Genomic DNA, 16,962 nt, shown 5'->3' on the forward strand with positions numbered 1-16,962 from the left:
GAAATCAGTAAGTTTATTTTCAGAGTTGTGTGTGTAGTGTACGATATCTCCGTGGAGTCCTCGGCAGTTAGGCCACCACGGCGTAATTTTATGGATTGCGATCGAGTTTGACTTCGGTCTTTCTCTCTCTCTCTCTCTCTCTCTTGAGGTCGTTCACCCTTTTACTATGTTTTACTACGCCCCTTGTAGCTTCCTTCCCGTGTGGGGGGGTTGATACGCCGTACGTTTTGTTTCAATTAGTTTATGAATCTAATTGTAGTTGTTAATTTTTCAGCTTGTAGAAAGATTCCTTTCGGGGTTTTCGTTCTTTCTTTAGTGTTCATTCATTTTTAAATTACATAATTACATAGTTTCATAATTATAATGGTTTTAATTCTGTTTTGGTTACAGCTCCCCTTCCGTGAGTGTAAGTGGTTGTGAGGGCACGTGCCTGTTGTGTAATTCTTGTTTCCTTTCCCTCGGGATTCCTCTTCGGAGCCTTCCCGGGGGAATGAATGTGTACTAATGATTTTTGTTTTATTTTTTTACAGTTACCGATCTAGTTCGTTTCTGTAATATTGCAACGGTGTGAGCTGTCTTGTTGAGGCCTGGGGATTCGGCTGTTGCTGCCTCCCCTTTGGATTTTCGTCAGGGGCGTGTCTCCTTCTACTGGAAGTACTCCCGTGACGATTGACAGCTCTCCAGTTCATTTTAGAACTCTCGGTAGGCTTGCCTCCTTGGGTGGGTAACTTTCCTTCCGAGGGAAGTTTTTCCTGTCCAGGCTTGAGTTTTTCTCCTTTTGGGGGGTTCTTCTCTTTCCTTTTTTTCGTGCGACTATGCTCTTGGTGCTGAGCGGTCACACCTGCAGTTTCGCTCAAGGGGCTGGGCAACTGCAGGAGCCCCTCTTCGGAGGATTGCTCCTTTTGGTCACTGGCTGACCAGTCTCTTCTACGAAGTGTTTCTCTTTCGTTCGTGAGAGAGTACACTCGTAGAGACTCCTCTTCGGAGGATTCTTCTGCTGCTGTTGCTGTCGGCCTCCTTCGTCGTAAGGGCCTCTCATCTCTCTATAAGGGTGCTAAGAGGCGCCTTTTTGAATCTCCGTTTGCAGCCTACAACTCTTCTTCTTGATCTACAGCAGTCTGACCTCGTCTTCCGACGGGCAACGGTCTTCCCGACGGACAACGGTCTTCCCAACGGACAACGGTCTTCCGACGGACATCAGTCTCCCTGCGGACGGGCAACAGTCTTCCGACGGACATCTGTCTCCCAACGGTCAACGATCCCTTCGGGGCAAAGGGTGGCCTTCCACGGGGGTTATTCCCTTGCGTGTCAGGGTTCCCCTGCGGGCCCTTCTGCTGTGTTCTCTCCTGCTCCTGCTCAGTGTTAGCGCACAGGCGCTCTCCTGCTCATCAGCGCTTCCTGATCGCCAGCGCTCTCCTGTTCGCCAGCGCTCTCCTGTTCGTCAGCGCTCTCATGATGATCATCTCTGCTGTTCCTGTTGGTTCCTGTTACGCGCCCTGTGCGCCCACGTTCGCCCTCGCAATCTAGAACTTCGGTTCAGGTCTGGGTCAAGGACTCTTCTTCTATGCGCAGGCTTCCACGCATTGCCTTCTGCTCGTCAGCGATCATCAGCTCGCCAGCGACCTTAGACTCGTCAACGTTCACCTGCTCGCCAGCGATCTCCTACGCGTCAACGATCGCCATCGATCTGCCACGCATGTCAGTTCCCCTGACCTCCATCAGTAGCGATCTAGCGCTCGCCAGCTGTGGACCACGATCTCCGGTAGCTGAGTCTTGCCGTAGATCTTCCTCCTGCTCGCCAGCGCTCACCCTATCTTCTGTCCTTCTGTGCGCCAGCTTTCTTCATTTGCCAGCGCACATCTGCGCGCCCTTCTTTGCCACGCACCAATAGGCGCCAACGGTTTTCTGACCGTCTAGGATCGCCTGATTAACAGCTAGCTTCAGCGCTCACCTTCCTGATGCACCTGCGCGCCTTCTGTTAGCGCGATGCGCGCGAACCATCACTAGTCTCTCTCGCGTTGGCAATCGCCTATGCACCCGTGCGATTCTTCATCTGCTCGCTAGCGTTTTGTTAACGCACCACCGCTCGCCAACGCGCCGATGCTCCGTCACTCTCCTGCGGGCTATCGCCTCGCCAGAACGCGCCATCGCTCGTCAACGCGCCATCGGTCTCCCGACCGCCTGTGCTCACCCGCGCGCCCACGTGCCTGCGCGGCCACACACCCACGTTCCTGCGCGACCGCACGCCCACGTGCCTGCACGTCTACGCTCATGCGCGACCGCGCACATGCTCTCCAATGTTCGCCCGCGCGCGAACCAACGGTATTCCATCGCGCGGACAGGCGGGGTTCCGTCGCGCGGACGGGCGGGGTTCCGTCGCGCGGACGGGCGGGGTTCCGTCGCGCGGACGGGCGGGGTTCCGTCGCGCGGACGGGCGGGGTTCCGTCGCGCGGACGGGCGGGGTTCCGTCGCGCGGACGGGCGGGGTTCCGTCGCGCGGACGGGCGGGGTTCCGTCGCGCGGACGGGCGGGGTTCCGTCGCGCGGACGGGCGGGGTTCCGTCGCGCGGACGGGCGGGGTTCCGTCGCGCGGACGGGCGGGGTTCCGTCGCGCGGACGGGCGGGGTTCCGTCGCGCGAACCTACAGTGTTTCTTCGCACGAACCTCGGCTTAATTCTTGCAGTATCCATTACTCGCCTATGGGTTATCGCTCGCCGACCACCAGCTCTCGCCCTTCCTACCACGCTCGCCCTCCTCCTGCGCTCCTTCGCTCACCTTCGTTTGCGTTCCTGCGTGACCGCGCATGGCCGCTCCCACGTTCGCCCACGCGCAAATCATTGATTACCATCGCGCGAGCTCCAGGGCAATTGCGACCACGATTCCCATTGGGGTTTTCGCAGCATGGCCAGCCTGGCGAGTTCTCCTGGAGCGTATTTCCAGAACACGGCCTCACCCCGTAAACGCAGAGCATGGCACATGCAAGAATAAGAAGAATCTTCAGGGAGGTCTGAGCAACACTCCTCTTTCGGACGCACTTCAAGACATCCATCTAGACGATGACAGGATGTCGAAGGTGTTGGACATCACTGAGAGGACCCTGATGGCCGAGGGTCAAGATGAGGAACCTATGACGGCTCCTGACTCCGAAGAAGAAGGCGCCGCTGCGCCCTCTGTGCCCTCTGTAGCTTCCGTAGTCATATCGGAACCAGTCCCTTCTACATCGTCCACTCCTATGCCCACAAGAACGGACGATCCCATGGACAACTTTCAGGCCATGGTGATCCTCGAGGAGAGGTTTTGCAAGAGGGATGAGGATTTCAAGTAGGAAATCCTTCGCTTGACGAAGCAACGAGAGCCTCAGAGGAGGCTTAACGTCGAGGACCTTCCTACCTGCTGTGATCAACCCGTGGAGGCATGCTGAGCACATGCCCATCACAAGCGGTAGGATTGTCGTCCCCCTTGAAGAGATGGAATTTTGGCCTAGCCTTGAGGCGTACCCAGACTGCTTTATCCACCTCAAGTCAGAACCCGTTTCGAAGGAAGAAACTGAGCCGAAGGAGGTCATCGTGTTTGACCATGCAAAGGCTCAATCCCTGCTAGCCAGTTGTTTGATGGACAAGGGCTACACCAACTCTAAGGTGCCGGCCCTTAGCAAGAAACACCCGTCCTTTCTTGTTCCAAACACCATGGTCTTTCCCTTCGCGAAGAAGTCTCTCCTGGCAGTGCTTAAGGCAGTGGAGAAACCCTGCCCTACATTGGAGGAATGTAGGCCCCTCTCCCTCGCCTTACCCCCCGACGACAAGAACTGGAAGGACATCCAGTTAATTTTCTCCGTGGGAAAGTTGGAGGCCGACATCGCTGGATGACAGTTCAGTGAGAACCTCCCCAAGCTCTCTGAGTATCTCCTTCGCTGGGAGCAGGATACGAAAGAGAGGCTGGCCGCCTCCCTTTCCCTCCAAGTGATACTGGAGACAATGGCTGGGGAACATAGGACCCCAGGCATCTTCATGGTCTTAGCCAAGACCCACCTAGCGACTCTGACGGACTTCTATAGCTTCGTCAGAGCACGGAGTGCCTGCAGAGAATTCGTGTTTGCGTCAGCCACGGTCAAACACGAACCAAGGAAGCTGATTTCCTCCAACATTTGGGGAAAAGATCTCTTCCCCAATGACTTGGTTAAGGAGATTGTTGAGAAGGCAGCCACGGGAAACAGGAACCTTCTCCAAAAGTGGGGCATGTCATCAAAAAGGAAATCTTCTCCGGATGAGGGCCCCCAAACGAAGAAGTCCAAGAGGCCAAGACCACAGCCTCGTCAGGCTAAACACCAGCTTCCTGCGACCGCTGCTCCCCAGTTGGTGGTGACTCAGTCACCAGCCTTCACACCTGCCTACGAGAGGCAGACGACTACCTTTCGTCCCAAAGGTAGAGACACCGGTAGAGACTCCTCTAGACGTCTCTCCAGAGGGAGAGGAGGCAGGGGAGCAGGCGGTCGAGGAGGTAAGCCCTCCGGAAACCAGAAGCAATGAGATGCTTCCGGTGGGAGGAAGACTCCGCCTCTTATAGGATCGTTGGACCTTCGATCCCTGGGCTCACAGCATCATCAAGAACGGACTAGGCTGGAGCTGGAGAACACCGCCAGTTTTCCACTGATTCTTCCAACACTCCACCCCCGTTCTGGAAGAAGACGTCCAAGAACTCTTGAACAAAAAGGTGATCAAGAGGAACTCTTGAACAAAAAGGTGATCAAGAGGGCAAAGTCCATCAGGTTCCAAGGAAGACTATTCTCTGTTCCCAAGAAGGACTCTGACAAACTCAGTGTCATTCTGGACTTGTCCCCTCTCAACAAGTTCATCGTGAATGACAAGTTCAAAATGCTGACTCTTCAGCACATACGAGCCCTACTGCCTCAAAAGGCATATACAGTCTCGATAGACATAGTGGACGCCTACTGGCACATTCCAATGAATCGCTAGACCTCCTCCTACCTAGGATTCAGGCTTCAAAGAAGACAGTACGCCTTCAGAGCCATGCCCTTCGGGCTAAACATAGCCCCAAGGATCTTCATGAAGCTCGCAGAGACAATCGTTCAACAACTATGCCTACAAGGCGTCCAGGTGATGGCTTACCCAGACGATTGGCTGGTGTGGGCAGCATCAGAAGAGGAATGCCTGCAAGCTTCCACGAAGGTGATCCAATTCTTGGAACGTTTGGGCTTCAAGATAAACACCAAAAAGTCTTGACTTTCTCCACCTCAGAAGTTCCAATGTCTATGCATCCATTGGGACCTCCAGTCACACAGTCTTTCCATTCCGCTATAGAAGGGAAAGGAAATAGCGAGGTCTGTCAAGAGACTTCTCAAATCCAAACGGATTTCAAGACGACAACAGGAACGGGTGCTCGGCTCCCTCCAGTTTGCTTCAGTGACAGACCCAGTGCTAAGAGCATAGCTAAAATATGCATCGGGAGTCTGGAGAAGATACACATCAAACGCCCGAAGAGATCTCAAGAGACCTCTACCGACTCGGCTACGATCACTCCTCAAACCATGGTCGGAGGCCAAGAAGCTAAAAAGGTCAGTACCTTTACAACTACCTCCACCCTCGATCGTCATCCATACGGACACATCGCTAGAAGGATGGGGGGGGGGTCACTCCCATCAACATCAAGTTCAAGGAACATGGTCTCCCCTATTCAAGACGTTTCACATCAACATCTTGGAGGCCATGGCAGTCCTTCTCACCCAGAAGAGGCTGTCCTCACGTCCCTCAGACCACATCCGACTGACCTTGGACAGCGACGTAGTGGTCAGATGTCTCAATCGTCAGGGCTCAAGACCGCCCCAACTCAACCAAGTGTTGTTGCCCATCTTCCGCCTGGCGTAGAAGAAAAGATGGCACCTCTCAGCAGTTCACCTACAAGGATTCCGCAACGGGACGGCGGATGCTCTATCCAGGACACCCCCGATAGGGTCCGAATGGTCCCTAGACGCAGACTCATTCTCCTTCATCTCTCAAAAAGTCCCGAAACTGTAGATCGACCTCTTCGCAGCGAGCAACAAGAAGAAACTTCCTTGCTACGTGGCCCCATACGAGGGCACCCGACCGGAAGCGGTGGACACCATGTCCCTGGATTGGAACAGATGGACCAAAATTTACCTGTTCCCTCCACCCAACCTTCTTCTAAAAGTCCTCACCAAGCTGAGATCCTTCCAAGGAATAGCAGCCCTAGTGGCTCCCAAGTGGCCCTGGAGCAACTGGTTCCCATTGATCCTGGAGTTACAACACAAGCTAATTCCCCTGCAGGACCCAGTACTATCCCAACAAGTTCAGAAGTCGACTGTCTTCGCTTCATCACAGAAAACCCGAGACCTTCCTCTCATGATTTTCTCTCCCTAGCCATCAAGAAGAGGTTTAGGATCTCGAAGGAAAGCTTAGATTCTTTAGAGGAATATAAAACAAAATCTACCAGAAGGCAATATGAGTCATCTTGGAAGAAATGGGTGGCCTTTGTCAAGGCAAGAAATCCTAAGGAAATATCAATGGATTTTTGTTTGTCCTTCTTCATTCACCTTCATGGACAAGGCTTGGCAGCCAACACGATTTCCACTTGCAAATTGGCCCTGACAAGACCCTTACTATACGCCTTCCAAATAGACCTGTCCAGCGAAATCTTCAATAAGTTGCCGAAGGCATGCGCTAGACTCAGACCTGCAGCCCCTCCGAGACCCATCTCCTGGTCTCTTGACAAGGTGCTACATTTTGCCTCAGGTTTGGATAATGAGACTTGCCCTCTGAAGGATGTGGCATTATCAAGGGAAGCAGGCCAGATCCAGTTTGCAGAAACAGGCTAATTCACCCTCTTTCCTGACCCAACGTTTCTCGCCAAGAACGAGCTACCCACTAGAGGTGGAGTCCCTGGAGAATTTGCCCTCTGAAGGAAGATATCTTCCTGTGTCCAGTGGAGAGTCTAAAGGTCTATCTTCGAAGAACTAAAGACTTCGGTGGAGGACAGCTCTTTAAAGGAGAAACATCGGGTTCCGACTTGTCACTTAAACAACTAAGGGCGAAGATCACCTACTTCATTCGCAGAGCGGATCCTGCCAGTACACCCGCAGGTTACGATCCCAGGAAAGTCTCCTCTTCCTTGAATTTCAGTTGATGGACTTCGAGAGTCTTCGCTCATTCACGTGATGGAAGTCATCGAGAGAGTTCTTTAAACACTACATGAAGCAGGTGCAAGAAGTTGAACACTTTGTGGTAGCTGCAAGTAGTGTGTTAAAACCTGCTGCTTAGCACTGCGAAGAACAGTGAGTTATGTGGGACTCTAACTCTAAGGGTGTCTGTGTTGAGCCTAGTGCGCAACAGTGAAAATTGTGTCACCGTGGTGACACTACAGACTGTTCTAAATATACTAAGGTGAAGTCACATAGACTAAACACTTGTGCCACGTGTTTTCAAACATGAAGTGTATCTAAGACATTTTCAGAAAGACATTACAACTCCTACGGAATTGACATGTGTGATGGCAAGTTTTCCTTTTCAGATACCACAACCATTTCTTCCAATGTCCCAAGTGTATGTAACTGATTTACATTCTATAACAATTTACATTCAATAATTTTTTTGTATGCTAATTCTCATTTATTGCCAATAAATGAATTTACTGTCTTCGTGCGTCTTATTTCGCCCTAACATTGTAATAAAAAACTGTTCAAGAGTTTTACTATCCATCTATTCTGTATAAGATGATTGAACAATAGAATTCTATCGTTCCTCCGCTTAAACAAACTCACTTAGACCGAGGTAATTTATTCCAACACGTTATACTTGCCTTACCTATTACCTTGCTCTGGGGCCGGCAGGCACTTCTTGATGCTGGGTGAGTTCCATTTATCATGCAACTTTGAGACTTTCCATAAGTCCAATAGGACTCATCCCTGCTGGGGGGCAGGAAGCAGTAGCATAGTACATGCTCAACTGAAGTGACATATACCGGTAATGTCGCAGGTCTCTTGGGTCATTAGACCAAAGGAATATTGTCTAGAAGTCGAAGGCACTACTGAGGGAAAAAAATCCACGATACATAATGCTCTGGTACACTTCCATCAGGACGACATGGCCTGAGCCCAAAAAACGGATTTTGAGCGAAGCGAAGAATCTATTTTTGGGTGAGATAGCCATGTCATCCTGATGGACCCGCCCACTTATTCCCTATTAGGCCTTGCAGGCCCCGCCCGATCTTACTGTATCATGGGGGCTGGTCTTAACACTAAAAGGAATGGAGTTCGCGGGTGGTGATGACGTCAGCCAAGATGGCGTCGCTTATGACGTCATCCGAGTACCCATAACAGTAACAGAGGAGAACTTTGTAACGGCTCCTACCATATCTTGCCACCAACTTCCCCCTCGAAGCATAAACGCTATGTGGGGTGCAGATAGCTATGTTGCATATCAAGAATACATCCCCTGTTATTATGCGATATCCTAAAGGGAAACCTTAAGGGTACTCGCGCCAGAAGTTAGAATTCTGGAAACCTTTAGTTTAATTCTCTGGGAATATCCACTAGTCATATATACCCTTAGGAAGCTACTAAAGGAACCTTCCATCAGGACGAAATGGCTATCTTGCCTGAAAATAGATTTTTCGCTTCGCTCAAAATCCGTTATTTGATCCAAAAATTGAGGTTAACAATGGCTAGGTTAAGTAAAATTTGGAATTCAAATTGCCTGAAATTACATATAAAAATCAGGCTATATTCACTAAAATGTGAATAGTATTACTTTCATTATTATTGGATACAGTTAAGTGAAATGCCAGTTTAATCAGTCCAATTAATTTCAAATAGAGTTGGAAGTTTTTTACCACAGTAAATGGATATACACTGTACAGATAGAGCCAAGACCAGCTAGGTGTAGAGATAGGTAGTGGCGCGCAGCACTCCCAATGTAAAGGAGCGCAGGCTATTTGAAATCACCGTGAAGTGTGAAATTTTATTGAGAATAGCAGATTTTTTTATAGGTATTGCATTCTTATGCAGTAAAAACAGAAATTGCAAAGCAAGAACCCGGGAATAACCAGTGCCAACTGTATACATTTAATTCTAATAGCCGTGCCTTCTCCATCATAAGTCTCAATACTCCACAGCATTCTAGAAGTTCTATTCCAACTTTGACCAAGAGATTGAGTGATCTTTCTTAACGGGTAGATGAATCAGTTCAAAAGTTCAGAATTGCAGTGAATAATATGTTGAACAGGCTGACATTCATTTATGAAAGATCTATTTCATTGTTTTTACTGTTCTTAACCCTGGATAGGTACGGTGGGTCGTTTGCGACCCCGAGCGTCAAAAAAAAAACAGGTTTTTCTCACGTGACTCACCCCTGTGACTGAATTTGTGGGTGATCGACCTGCAGGAGGTGTCTCCCCTACATGCTCTAGTAGTGTCCAGATGTGCATTGCTGTAGCTGTACTCCTTCCCCGATTTCTGAGACGCGTCGGGGTCGTTCGCGTCCGAGTTTACCCTTCTGAGGTAGTTTGCATAATTATCAAAGTTATTACGTATTATGAAATTGTCGTAGAATGGTGCAACTTGTATAGGTTATCAGTTGTGGAAAGTCTTGGTGGATTGTTTGGCTACCATGTGCATGTTTTTTTTTTTAGTTAAAATGTCGTTCATCACCACGAGGACCATTTAACCGCGAGTGCCCCTTTTTCATTTTTTTTCATTTTTTTGCCAAGTCATTTTTCCGTAAGATATTGCCAAATAGTGTCGTAAAACTTTTGCTTGTTTAGTGTTGGAAAGTGTGTCTAGATGATCTGGCTACCCATGCATGACTTTGTTTTTGTCAGATACGACGTAGTTATTGGTATATTGGGTATTTAACTGCGGTTACCAATTTCTGTTTTTTTTTTCAATATTTGTAAAAATTACTACGTAGTAAGGAATTGCCGTATATTATTCATTTTTTTTTCATGTTTATGTGTTAGAAAGTGTGCCTTGATGGTTGGGCTAACACGTGCATGTCTTTTTTTTTATCTGAGATGTCCTATATTAGAATGTCGGGCATTTTACCGCGAGTGTCCCTTTTTAATTTTTTTTAATTTTTTTGCCAAGTCATTTTTCCGTAAGATATTGCGAAATAGTGTCGTAAAACTTTTGCTTTTTTAATGTTGGAAAGTGTGTCTAGATGATCTGGCTACCCATGCGTGATTTTGTTTTTGTCAGATACGACGTAGTTATTGGTATATTGGGTATTTAACTGCGGTTGCCAATTTCTGTTTTTTTTCAATATTTGTAAAAATTTACTACGTAGTAAGGAATTGCCGTATATTATTGATTTTTTTTTCATGTTTATGTGTTAGAAAGTGTGCCTTGATGGTTGGGCTAACACGTGCATGTCTTTTTTTTTTATCTGAGATGCCGTATATTAGAATGTTGGGCATTTTTCCGCGAGTGCCCCTTTTTATTTGTTTTGCATTTTTTTGCTTAGTCATGTTACCGTAAGGAATTGGCAAGTAGTGTCGCAAAACTTATATTTTTATAGTGTTGGAAAGTGTTTCTAGATGATCTGGCTACCCATGCCTATTTTTTTTTTAGCCAGATATGGCGTATATATAAGTATGTGTTCGATTTTCCTGTGATTGCCATTTTTTCGTTTTTTCCCATTTCTTTCAAAATTACTACGTACTAAGGAACTATCACAGAGTAATATTTCATTTATATGTTTATTTGTCGGAAAATATGCCTTGATGGTTTGCCTAGCACGTGGCTGAAATTTTTTTTTTCTGAAATGCCGTATATTAGAATGGCCATTTTTCCACGAGTGCCCCTTTTTATTTGTTTTGCATTTTTTTGCTTAGTCATGTTACCGTAAGGAATTGGCAAGTAGTGTCGCAAAACTTATATTTTTATAGTGTTGGAAAGTGTTTCTAGATGATCTGGCTACCCATGCCTATCTTTTTTTTAGCCAGATATGGCGTATATATAGGTACGTGTTCGATTTTCCGGTGATTGCCATTTTTTCGTTTTTTCCCAATTCTTTCAAAATTACTACGTACTAAGGAACTATCACAGAGTAATGATTCCTCTAGATGTTTATTTGTCGGAAAATTTTGTTTACTTTTTTTTTGATTGAATATCATCAAATTTTTTTAGCTAAAATATTGTTTTACATTTTTTTTTTCGATTTTATTTCCCTTCAAAAAAACTTTTTTGGGTCAGAATTTTAATTTTATAGTCGTAAAATAATCGACAATTATCCAGCAACCCACCATACAATTTTTATGCATATCCAATAAAATTAGATTAGTAAATAACACCTTGAAATTGACATACCCTTCCTACATTTCAAGTGGCAGATTAGGGAGTCTGAGTCAGTGTGGTTGGCGGCCATTTTGTGGACATATCCGAAGCGTAAGCTGCCCTATCTATATATATTCTTGTTCCCTATAGAATTTGTGATTTTGGTATATTTTTACCTGCATAAATATCATATTATATATTAAATATATGTATTTTTTTACGAAATTTCCAAGTACTCAAAAAATTACCTTTAGATATGGCCCCTGATATAAATGTAATTTACAAAATAATGAAGATTTTTTTACATATTTCTATTTTAGGATAACATATGTTTATTCCCTAAAAAAATTAGCCACTTCCTATTTCATTTGGGTACCCAAAAAAATTCATGAAATTTGGACAATTTTTTTTGGCCAAAAAAAGTTACCCTTTTTTTCTCATTTCAGATCTTCACCTCCATGGGTCTGACTTCATCCAAAATACATCAAGATGTGTCCTAAACATTCAAGAATCAATTCCTAAAAGGATTTGTGTATGTATGTATAAACTTTTTTTTTATGAATTTTTATGTCAGGTCTTTTTTTTTTCTACTTAATTTTTTAAAATATTTATAATAAATAGTTTTTCTGCAGATGAGTAGTATTTATCTTTACAGTTGTTTTAAGCATTCATTGAAGTTTTTTTTGGCAAAAGAAAAGAGGAGGTTACTGCAAAAACTGATTTTTCAAGAATTTTTTTTGGCGTCGGGGTCGTTCGCGTCCGAGTATACCCTTAAAGGGGTGTCCGAGGACCGTACCTATCCAGGGTTAAAATACTTAATCGTTCATTACTTCTCGTAGTTTGTTTATTTACTTATTTCCTTTTCTCACTTCTATTTTTCCCATTTGGAGCCCTTGAGGTTATAGCATTCTGCTTTTCCAACAAGGGTTGTAGCTTAACTAATAGTAGTGATGATGATGATGATAAACATGATGTATGCAAGCTTTCACACCGAGCCTTTTCCTATACAGTGGAGTATAATGATTTATACAGAACCCATTACTTTATATAGGCCCTACATTTCAACAGCATATTCTTACGAAGGCATAATTGTGAGTCTCCTATGAAAGGATGAAGGTTTGTATTCGTGTAGGAACAAATTAGAGAGTTTACAAGAAATCTTTATATTTCCTAACTATATACAGTAAACCTGAGTCTAGTTCCTGGGGTCAGTTTTAACTGCGATTTTATGCCAACCTGAATTCTTATGCCTATTGAAGGACTTGGTTTGTATAAGTAAGATACAGAAATACAAATTAATTTTGAAATGTGATTTTTGGAAAGGATTAGATTGCCAATGACAAAATATTTTTTCAGATCAACACATCAACGTAGGACTGGCCGGCTCCCGTATGCATTAGGATTTTTAGTCAGAATTAATTCAAATTACAGGTAATGGATCTAGTTGGGCTTTTATATAATGAAAAAAATTAGAATTTTTATATTTTCAAATCACAATAAACAGCTTGTCAAAAGCTCCATATAAAATAAGATTTGTTCAGACACAAATACAAACCCTAAGCTATTTATAGGGATATACTTTTGGCGAAGCTGAAAGACGAGCCATGATGGTTTTATTGAGGGACAACCACCCCAACCTCTAGTTAGCGGGAGGAGGGTTTGTTAACCCACTGCTCTGCTCACTCACACACCTGGGCTGAGCACCCACTTTTCTTTCTGGCTCAGTAGAGGTCGGTGACTCACTCCATTAAGACTTTCCATTTGATTGTTTAACAGTTAATTCTGTTTGTTCCGTCACAAATACAATCCCTGAAAGACGAACCAAAATCAATTTTTAGAGAATGGTAACCACTCGGCCAGCTAGTTAGCAGGTGCAGGATGGGAGTAGACCGGCTACTCGCTCACTCACACACCAGGGTTGAGTAACTGCTTTTCTTTCTGGCTCTATGGTGATCGGTCATACTGCCGCTCTCCCCCGTTTGACTTGCCATCCTAATACTTTTTCTTTTGCTTTCCAGTGCGTGTGTTTGAGTGATTGCAGTACCACAATGCAAACATGTCCTGGCCTCGGATGTCGCGCATGAGGTACTTTCATGTTCGCCAAAAAGATGGACCCACACTTGCCGTGTCCGACTTGGTGGGGCCTCTGGTGTTCACAATATGACACCTGTCGTGTGTGTACGGAGTGGTCTGCCTCCCTGTGGGAGAGGTTCGGGCGGCAGATAAATATGATTCTTCTCCTCCGGGGTCTTCCTTAAAGTTGAAGAAATCACGGTCTTCTTCTTTTACCCCTAATATCTTCCCGAAGCTGCTCCTCCGTTGGTCCCCTCTGGGGAACGGCTGAGTAACAGCACAGCCCTAGTTACGCCAGGTGATCTCAGATCTCGAGACGGTGCTGACCCTCCTAGTGTCTGCTGTGCCCTGTCCTCCGGGAAACCCGGGCTCTATTACTGATTTCTTCCGTAACTGGAATACAAACCACGGTATTTATTACTGGTATTACTTTCTGCGAAGCTGAAATGACGAGCCATTAAAATTTAGCCAGAATTAACTACCAACACCGCTAGTTAACGGGGGTTAGGAGGGTTAGCTTGCTACCACTCCTACTCACACACCGGTGATTTAGCTCATTTTACTTTTATATGTATATATATATATATATATATATATATATATATATATATATATATATATATATATATATATATATATATATTTGTATATGTATTTTATATATATATATATATATATATATATATATATATTTATTTATATATGTATTTATATATATATATATATATATATATATATATATATATATGTGTGTATTATATATATATATATATATATATATATATATATATATATATATATATATATATATATATATATATATATATATATATATATATATTATATATATGTATATATATATATATATATATATATATATGTATTATATATATATATATATATATATATATATATATACATTTATATATATATATATATATATATATATATATATATATATATATATATATATATATATATATATATATATATATATATATATATATATATATATATATATATATATATATATATATATAAATGTATTATATATATATATATATATATATATATATATATAATGTATTATATATATATATATATATATATATATATATATATATAATGTATTATATATATATATATATATATATATATATATATATATAATGTATTATATATATATATATTATATATATATATATATATATATGTATTATATATATATATATATATATATATATATATATATATATATATGTATTATATATATATATATATATATATATATATATATATATATATACAATGTTGCAAGTTTTCTTTTAAGTGTTAGTGATGTGCTTGTGATACATATATGAAAGGTTGCCAAGACACTTGCGCAAGGCCAGGGAACCTTCCCTTCTAACCTCTCCCCCCCCCCCTTGTCCATCGGTCTTCCCGTCGGCTTATAACTTAACGTTGACTCGGCTGCCGCCACCGCAGGGGAATCATCATCGTTTGGACCCTTCTCGTTCAACTGTTGTCTTCGCCTTTCCCTCTTCCTATGGGAAACAAGGATTACTGAGTGAAGGGAGTGTGGCCTCTCAGAGATTGACTACGGTCTTTCTCTTCTTAAGACTGGTCACCTTTCATGAGGCTCCGACAGTGTACTAATGGGGGAGCACCTTTCCCGTTCGTGGGTTAGGTTGCGCTTCCAATTGTTTTTCTCAATTATTTAAGTGAAATCATAATTGTTTTAATTTTAACTTTTCAGCTTCTTCTACGTGGGGAACACTTCCCTTTGGATGATCAGTGGTTCTTCCTATTAGTGAATATTTTTAGCTGATTTAAATAATTGTAATTTTGGTTTTATTACAGTTACTCTCCACTCCCCTTCTCCCGTCGATGTCAACCGGGGAAGGGAGGCGCAATACTTATTTAATGTTTGTTTCCTCGGTGGTCCCTCTTCCCGTCGGGGACTAGGTGTTCCTCCCGAGGAAATTTTCTGTTTACGATTTATTTTATTTTTCCACAGTTAACGAAGCAGTTTTCTTCCTTCGACCAAGAGTGCCGACGAAGCAGAGCTGTTCTGTTCAGGCCTGGGGAATCTGCTGTCACTGCCGTCCCTCAGAGGACGGCATCATGGGCGTCATCTCTTCTCTTAGAAGTACGCCTGTGGCAACACCTGATCAGCACTTCATCTTTGAGGAATTAGCTCCGGTTACGCTCCTCAGGTAGCGCTCTCGTTAGATCATCCTAGAGTGCTACTAGGAGATTCGCCTCCTGGGGTTGGACTTTCCCTTCCGAGGGAGAGTTTCCTCCCCCTGTATGAGGTTGTTTCTCCCTTCTGAGGGAGAACTTCCTCCATCTTCATCACTTCATCGACTCCGTCTGCTGTTGCTGTCTTCACCTAGACTACACTCCCCCATTGCTGAGTCTCTCTTCCTTCGGGGGCAGAACATAGTCTTAGGTAAGTTTCTCCTGCAAAGTGATCACCTTTGTTCGCGAGAGGGGACACTCATAGAGACTCCTCTTCGGAGGATTGCTGCAGGGCGTCATCTGTTCCTGAACCTTCTCCTGACAATGCAACAGTTGATGTTCGCCCTTCCAAAGGGCACATCCCAGTTCCTGATCGTCCTACCAGCGCAACCTCTCGCTGCAGCTAGTCCTTGGACTTCAGTCCTGGACTCTTCTGTGGATCATTCGCGATCCCAATCGGTGGATGTTCGCCCTTCCAAAGGGCACATCTCAGTTCCTGATCGTTCTACCAGCTGACCTGCCCACCGACCAGAGCAACCTCGCCACAGAGAGCAACATTTCCCAGCGTACCAACTAACCTACGATCTCCGGCGCAACACAACTTCAGTCTCCTGCGCGGCAGCATTCTCCTGCGCTCCATCACGCTCCCATGCGCTTGCGCCATCGTTGTCCTGCATGCCAGCACTCTCCTGCACACCAGCGTTCACCTGCGCGCCAGCTTTCTCCTGCGCGCCAGCTTTCTCCTGCGCGCCAGCAGTCTTCCGAGCGTGCACACCATCGTTGTCCTACACGCCAGCGCTCTCCTGTGTGGCAACAATCTCTGGGTACCAGTGTTCGCCTGCGTGCCAGTGCTTTCGCACGAGCGCTGGCACTTCACGCGCGCGCGCAGGCCAGCAGTCTTCTGCACGCGCACGCCAGCTGTCTTCCGCGCGCGCACGCCAGCTGTCTTCCGCGCGCGCACGCCAGCTGTCTTCCGCGCGCGCACGCCAGCTGTCTTCCGCGCGCGCACGCCAGCTGTCTTCCGCGCGCTCGCCACTGCTCTCTTATGCGGGAGTTCTCACCCACAATTGCGCGCCCAGGTACCCACTCTTGCACGATCAGTCTCGCGCTTCTGCTCATTCTAGGGAGACTGCATAAATCCCTACGTAGTGCCTGGGCGCTCTCAGATCCAGCACTCTCCTGCTCACTTGCGCTCTCAGATCCAGCGCTCACCAGTGCGCCAGCTCTTCACAAAGAGCCAGCGCTCTTCTGCGCTCTCAGATCCAGTGCTCTCCTGCTCAGTTGCGGTCTTAGATCCAATGCACCAGCTCTTACCAAAGAGCCAGTGCTCGCAGATCCAATGCTTGCC

At 45.1% G+C, this 16,962-nt stretch overlaps 1 long non-coding RNA gene across 1 annotated transcript in view; it reads left to right on the forward strand.

Annotated features, from left to right (window-relative positions):
* The window catches only part of LOC137646823 (uncharacterized), a 52,098-nt gene that overhangs the window by 10,076 nt on the left and 25,060 nt on the right, over positions 1–16,962 (forward strand). The window contains exon 2 of the long non-coding RNA XR_011045466.1: positions 12,657–12,731. This is a non-coding gene — a long non-coding RNA (uncharacterized lncRNA). The remainder of the gene's footprint in view (positions 1–12,656; positions 12,732–16,962) is intronic.

The sequence above is a fragment of the Palaemon carinicauda genome, chromosome 9 (genome assembly GCF_036898095.1).
Source record: "Palaemon carinicauda isolate YSFRI2023 chromosome 9, ASM3689809v2, whole genome shotgun sequence".
Classification (NCBI taxonomy): Eukaryota; Metazoa; Arthropoda; class Malacostraca; order Decapoda; family Palaemonidae; genus Palaemon; species Palaemon carinicauda.